An 8,125-nucleotide genomic window follows, 5' to 3' on the forward strand; every position below is an offset into this window, starting at 1 on the left:
TAAGAAGGCAATCTCACATTCCAACCAACATTCAGTACAATCCACAGAGTAACTAGACAGAGAAATAGTAAAATCTTTGTCCGTCACCAAAAGCACGTAGAAACAACCAAATATAACAACTTAAAATGATACTTTTAGAAAGATCTTTACATACCGCTAATGTCAGCGATGGTCAGACACTTAATGCAGCTCACACTTTCTCAACGTCATCGACGGCTTTTCGAACACATTCTTTTTTAGAACGTCACTGATTATAGTAACCACAGCAACGCCACCGCGCCACCAAATGCAATTACCCTGATTAAACGTGCAGTGTATGATTTCCGTGAAGCACTGTAGAATATAATAATAATAATAATAATAATTCTGTTAGGATTTGGGTCCCTGTAACGCCATCTTTTAAGTATATAAGCAATGGCAATTTAATCATATCTTAATGTTAAAACGACTTCCATTATAAAATCAATATGTGGACCTTTTTGGATTCCTGGGAGCTAATTAAAAATGTAATCCAGGAAAGAATGAGAACCATTGTTGTTGTTTACGTCCCTCAATCGGTATCTAAGCTGTGTCTCTAATTTATATTTATTTATGTGTGTGTGTGTGTGTGTGTGTAAATACAGTTTAAGTCACCAGAGAACAATATAGTCACAACTTATAGACCATTTGTGTTGATATAACAGTAAATAAGCGTTTAACCTTTGAATAAATTGCAAACAGCATACATGTTCTACATTGCAAATAATCAAACAAAGGACACAATAAATAACAAAAAAAACATTTATTGATTAAACAAGTATTAAACAAATAATAATAAAATTGAATACATGTTGTACTGCTCAAGAATTAAAAATTTCAATAAAGCAATAACAATGAAGCTGCAGAATAATGACACATTATAAACAAATTTAAGTAAACAGGAAGATTTTTTAAAAATTCTGAAATTGCACATGCACAAAAGTTTCCAAATAGACTGTAAAAAAAAAGCTTAGAAACTGCACAAAATTAAAAAAAGGAAACAACTTAAAATACCCATGTAAAAATCTATGAAATTGCACAAGACATCTTAAAACAGCTATTTTTTTTATAAAAAACCTGAACAGAAACCAGTTTAAGAAATAGCAAATATAGTATAATATATATATATATATATATATATATATATATATATATATATATATATATATATATATATATATATATATATATATATATATATATATATATATATGTTTGTATATATAAAGAAATAGCATGAATATATATAGCCAATATATATGAATATAGCATGAATATACTTTCTCTATATATAGAGAGAAAGTGAAAGAAACAAATTGCCCAAGTATCAGGGACCATCTTAATACACTTAAAATGTTGTTATAAAATAAAATAATTAAAAAAAATAAAGTGATTTAGACATTTGACACATTAGCTGCTCTCTTTCCTTCCTTCCATCAACCCTATCAGGATTTCTCCACCTCTTCATCAGTGGCGCTATTGGTATGGACATTTGTCCTCACTGCATCTGTGATTAAAAGATAAACAGATGATTTGTTGTGAACAAGTACAAATGTTAATCGAAAAAAAAAAAACAGATTCATGTTTGCTCTCACATAAGTACAACCTAAATGGGACTTAAAATCACATTATATAAAGATTCTTTGTTCCTCTGGTGATTTAAATACACATTCAGCATAAAAGGTATTTTGGCACAGATGAATAACAGCCTCTAAATGTATTGAAATGTATATTTAAAATCAACTTACTGACTACGACAGTCCTTAGGGTGAGTGCACGAAAAGCCACTTTTTGGTTTGCCCCACTCCAGTTCATTTGTTTAGCCAAGGAAAGCTTTCCTAGGATACGCCACACTGCTTCTTTAGTGGAAAACCTACCAATAAGTAAAATAAACTAACAAACAAAAAATAAATTAAAATAAAAAAAAAATCTATGAAATACAAAAGAGCTTGAACTTACCACTTTCTTCCTTTGTTCGGGCTGCTCCTTTAGTTGATGTTCAAGCTTTTCTAAATCAAATAAATTGGACAAAGGAAGGTCAAATGTGCTTGCATCTGGAGTTTCATCCCGCTGCAGAGTACTGCTTTGTTTTTGCTGATTTTTGAGAATCAGGTCCAGTTGCTGCTTTATGACCTCTTGTGATTTTATAAGTTCAGTCAGTAATGCTAAAAAACACAAATAATGAATTAGTATAACATCTCATATATCTCAACAGTGGGATAGATACTGCTGTTGTTCTCTAGTTAATCTTTACTTTCTAGCTTTACATTAAGCCTTTACAAATTTACTGATGTTTTGAATTCTTACAAAGACATGACGAGTTGCAATAAGTTCTGTCTTGATCTCCAACTGCACTGGAACAAGGACTGTAAATGTTCCTAGGGGTACTGGAACGTAAAGTAACTGTGCATCTTGATGGTGTTCTTAAGGATTCTGCCATAGTCATTGGTGGTGATGGTACTTGCGGTGCTGCATCAATTTCTGAAAGATCCTCCATTCTGCCTTTCTTTTCCAGTCTCTTTTTTCCAAATAAATTTTCATCATCACAGTCACTATAGTTGTATCTGTTATGTCCCCTGATCAGATACATTTACAACACACAACATTTTAGTACAGTGCCAAGTTTTTACGCAGCGGATGCCCTTCCAGCCGCAACCCATCTCTGGGAAACATCCACACACACATTCACACACACACTCATACACTACGGACAATTTAGCCTACCCAATTCACCTGTACCTCATGTCTTTGGACTGTAGGGGAAACTGGAGCACCCGGAGGAAACCCACACAAAGGCAGGGAGAACATGCAAACTCCACACAGAAACCCCAACTGAGCCGAGGTTCGAACCAGCGACCTTCTTGCAGTGAGGCGACAGCACTACCTACTGCACCACTGCCTCGCCTGCCTAGCATGATGATTGGTCATTTTCTTAAAAAAATGTAAATACTTTTTTAGGATTTGCCATTTCCAGCAAAATGAAACAAGAAATTATTTGATGACACCTCAAACTTCAGATGCTCATCACATCTGCTGACCAATCAAATGCTCTTCTGGTATTTGATTTGTCCCACCCCATTCAAGATGCTGAAACTGGCCATTGTCTTCCTGTTTCAGAATAAAACTGCACATTTTAAAGCATTGCACATTACCGACCCAGTGTTTAAAGTGATAGAACTGCTCAATATGAGTAATGCTGTATGTGATGCATGATATTATAAATTCCCTTAATTGATCATCATTTATTGACGACTCATCAAACTTAATAACCATGAAATGTGTCTATTGCAGTGGCACACTGTCAGGAGGTGAGTACATTATCTGTAACGTTTTATTCTGGAAGTGAACTAATCATTTAAAGGGCACCTATTATTCACTTATTTTATTTTTGGTGTCCCCAGAATGTGTCTGTGAAATTTCAGCTTTAAATACTCTACATATCTTTATTTATATACATTGTTTTTGTTTTAAACTGTTGAAAATGTCAGTTGTTTTTTCAGATTAAAAAGTGCTGTTTCTGTGTATGTGCCTTAAATACAAATGAGTTGTCTCTCTGTGCCTCGTATTGGAAATAAAGTAGTGTTTGGACATGTCAACTACTGGTCCACAGTGACAGGCAATCACCCAGACACTGATGAAGCAGAGACCCAGTCTGAAATAACAATGTTACGGGACCTACAGTATTATGCCCCTTTTTACAAGATCTAAAATAAGTCTCCGATGACCCTGGGGTGTGTATGTGACGTTTCAGCTCAAAATACCATACAAAATTATTTTATAACTCTTTGAAACTGCCCCTTAAAGGTCTCTATTTTATCAATCTAAGCATAAAGTCTAAAGTGCATGGAACAAAAGCATTAAGACCATGTCCGAATCCAATTTTGCTATTTTAAGGACAGGAAAATATGTTCTGTGCTCTGGCGCATGGTCCGACAGGGTTGTGCTTATTCTCTTCATGAGTTATGGGTGTGTTTTCAGCAAAATGTGCATTAAACCAATCAGAGTCTCATCTTTAACCGTATGTTCACACCGAAAGCGGCGACAGCGCCAAAGTAGCCGGAATTCATTCATTTTCAATGAAAGTCGGCAGTGAGGAGTAGTGCAGCGCGCCTTCACCGGTGTGGGCGTCGAAGAGAGTTGAAATCAAGTTAACTTTTTGGTAATGAGCTATGATGTGGTTCGGCAGCAAGCAATCAGAATGTAGAAGTCTGCCGCACGAGAGCAGTCCAGAGAACACAGCCACAGTGAACTTTGGTTCTGACCACAGTTGTTTCCACAGGTTTGATTATTGCGGTCACTGGATTTCCAATTATTTGCAATGTTTTCTCACAGGAACATACATTAAAAAGTTACTGGTGAGTTACTCATGTGAATTAATGTTATATATATTTTCTCAGCACAAAACAGTATTGCTGCTTCAGAATATTTCAGACATATAGACACATTAGATAATTAAGTGCAGCAAAGCCACACCACATGCAACTTGATCTTCCATTGTTAAATAAATTTGATAAAAAGTGTGCAACATTTTCACGCTTGAAAGCATGTTTTATGTGGTAATGTGACTGATATGCTGCAACGGCCCCTTTAAATACAAGATCAATGTAGCGAATTTTGACGCTCTTGCCGCCAAAGGTGAAGGCAGACAGCGTTGTCACCAGGGCGCCCAAAGCGACCTTTGACGCTCTTGATGCTTTCGGTGTGAACGTGTAGTAAGAGTCAGCTGTGTTGCACCATGGCTCATTTTCTATATACATGGTGGACTTTGTAAGTGGAAAAACTAAACGCTTCACTAGTGAGAAAACAGTTAGACAAATCATCTGTTCGAGGATGAAGACTGAGCCTCCTCCAGTCGGCCTCTTTAATTTCTCTTTGCTTTACTTTTACTCTTTAACTTTAGCTAACGCTCTGCACAGGACTTTAAACCAGCATTCATCTGGTCAATAGCGTGGCCTATTTCAGTTCCTCAAAATAGCAATGCGCCAACAATACGCCTTAACACACCACATTTTTAGACCAGAACACCCATGAGTCCACAAAGTGGCACAAATGGATTTGCTATTTAAACAACGTGGTGCAAAGCATGAAAATTACAGTTGTGCTGATCTGAAAATAGCAACTAATCACGCCATACACACCTTGCACCTTATTGCGGTGAGTGTGTGATAGGGCCCTTAGGCTTTGATCCTAATTGTGTCATTTTGGTGACTGTTGCTTTGAAGATAATGTGAAATTAAAATATATTTTTTACATGTCAGCGAGTGACAGAATTTGTCTTTAGAAGATATAAAACTGATATAAGCATCCAAAGCTTGCAGTTTCTCACTTTCATCTAATTGGATCAATGATTTTTTCCCCATCACCTCATACTTCAGTTTCTCATCAAATCTTGATCATTCAAATGCTCTCTAGTATCTGACATAACCCGCCATTTTCAAGACGCTTCCCATTTGCTTTTCATTTGATGCGCTTGAGCTCAACCACCCTCACTGGCAGAGCTGTGATATGTGATATTGATATAAATACAATATTGGCTGATTGTTTTTTTTGTCTAATCTTTCCCACCCTCTCTCCATGTTTCAGTTGAGATTACGTCAAACATAGAATTAAAATGCTAAATTGAATCATCCAACTATGATGGAAAGACATTTACTGAAATAAATTCCAACATGCGCATCAAAGAAAGTCATGTAATTTTGTTTTAACAGATTATGTGATAACTAGGAGTGATGGTACAGCATTAGACAAACAAGTGGACCGACCACAATGTAGAGCATCTGACATGTTGTTTTGGTCATTCTAAAATCATTCAGCCAAAGTTCATCCTTAGACTGGTTCAGTATTATTATCTCCAGGCGCAAGTCATTTATTATATAAGAGAAAGGACCAGTGTCTTCTCCTACCACAGCAAATTCCCTTTTTCTTTTTTATATTTGGTGCCGGTTTATCAGGAAGTGACCAGTTTTGTTCTCTTAGATGGAAACAGTGCTTTATTCACAAATGTCTTATGCAATATTCCAGTTTTGTGGATAAATCTCTTTGGATGGAAACACAGCTAATGATAACTAGGTGTAAGTCTTCTTGCCGAACACACACTTGTCATCGTGGCTTTAATGTCCTTAGGAGACATCCAAATTCCAACTGCGCCAAGAAAGTTAAATAAATAAACTGACCCAAGTGTTTCTAATCCCGCTGAGAGTGGACTGATGGATGTTGAGACAATCCCTCAGATCCTGCTCTTTCTGACCAGCGACAGGTAAACCAGGAACAGGAGCCATTGGTCAGTCAGTGGAAGGCATTGGCTCTGGTGCGGAGCAGGAGTCTTCATGACAAAAATGATGATCATTACCTGGTAAAGTTAACAGACATTAACATCTCTGGTGTATTTTGTAAATAAAACATGACTTCAGATGAACAACAAATTCCACTGTATCTCACATTTCACAGTTTTATGGTCAAACCTTATTAACATCATTATAAACATTTCTCAAGTAACATCTAATCACAAATATAAAATATATCCCAAGTAAATAACTCAAAAATGAAATTACAAACATGTAAACACTTTAAGGAAATAAACAGTTGTTTTCCCCTTTAAAATACAAATATTACATTTCTTGTATAAAAATTTGTATGAATAAACTTTGTGATCCTTTTTGTTGAAAATATAAAGTAGTGATGAACAATATATTGTTTTAGCATCGATATCGCAATGTGCGTATTTGCAATAGTCACAATGCAGGATTAATTTTAATAATGATTAAAAGATAAAGATATTATTAAATTTGACATTATTTATCCAATGATGACCATGTTATTTTACATTTGATTGTCTTGTTTCTGTACTTGAATACTGTTCCACTCCCCAGAAAAGCATAAAGCACTGTTTATTTATTTATTATTGCTTGTAATTTGTTATAATTAATGCAGATGAACTGCATAGAAAAAGTCTTTTTCATCCAAGTCGATCTAAATTAATAAAAGCTTTCCAAATATAGCTATTCAAATCATCTGGTGAAATTATATTCCTATCGCAATGTGAGCTAACTACACCTACATTTCGAAATATAAACAGAATAGAAAACTCTTTTTCAGTACACATTTGATTCCACGGTAATGATATATACATCATACCATCCAGCCCCACTGCATTTATTTATTGCCATATTTATAGCAGAAATAATACCTGGTCATTTATGTCACGGAAACACATATGTATATTTATTATCAGTGTGTTACTGAAATGCAACATGATTATTTATTAACTGTACTCTGTTAGCCCTTACTGTAGTTTATTATAAAGCAGATGTTTGTAAACATGCTTTGTAACCCTTGTCATGAACTGATCAAAGTAACAAATTGTAAACATTTGGAGTAAGATATTGTAACTGAATGTTTAGTGTTTACTTTAGAATGGTTTTCTATGGGAAAGTGCTAAGCATGTAGTTTAGCATCTTGTGCTTGTATTCTAGCAACACTTATTTGCTGTATAAAGCATGTATTATATCAATAAATAATTTGATCTGTGTTTCCATTTCTCTTAAAGAATCATACTGATAGTGAGTGAGTCTCTGTTAATTTTAAAGTCCCCGTTAACTTATGACAAAATTAACAAGATTTTGTTAGCTCACATTGCTAGTGTTGTGGTGAACTATTTATCTGTGCATGTCATTAAAAAACAAAACTTGTTTGCCCTTAAAATCTTAATTGAAATACAAAAATGCCCTTCCTGTTTGTTTTTCTGTTAAATTGTCAGATTACGTATATCTTAGGAATTGGGGATGACTAACATATTTAACCACGCTGCTCCAACTGTCAGTTTTGACACTAAGCAGAAATGGTGAGCAGGATGTGTCTGTTAGGTTGTAATATCTTTGGCCAAACACTTTTCCCAATCTTACTAAATGAAATGCCTACTTTACTACATCCAATCAGCTCACAGTACAAAAAACAAGCCACACCCACTGTTGTGTCATTTAATATTAGGCTCGCTTGAGGTGCGCCTCGCCTTGACTGCATTGTAAACGAGAGCAGGCGTGTGCAGTAAGAGGAGGGCTCAAAAATTACATCAGAAGTCGGACACCTGCTGAATCTCGCTGTTTAGCTA

At 35.3% G+C, this 8,125-nt stretch overlaps 1 pseudogene; it reads right to left on the reverse strand.

Moving 5' to 3' along the window:
* Nucleotides 1-1,331: 1,331 nt before the first annotated feature.
* LOC141386239 (uncharacterized) lies at nucleotides 1,332-6,236 on the reverse strand (annotated as a pseudogene).
* Between the last annotated feature and the right edge of the window lie 1,889 nt (nucleotides 6,237-8,125).

Source organism: Danio rerio, chromosome 6 (assembly GCF_049306965.1).
Source record: "Danio rerio strain Tuebingen ecotype United States chromosome 6, GRCz12tu, whole genome shotgun sequence".
NCBI lineage: Eukaryota > Metazoa > Chordata > Actinopteri > Cypriniformes > Danionidae > Danio > Danio rerio.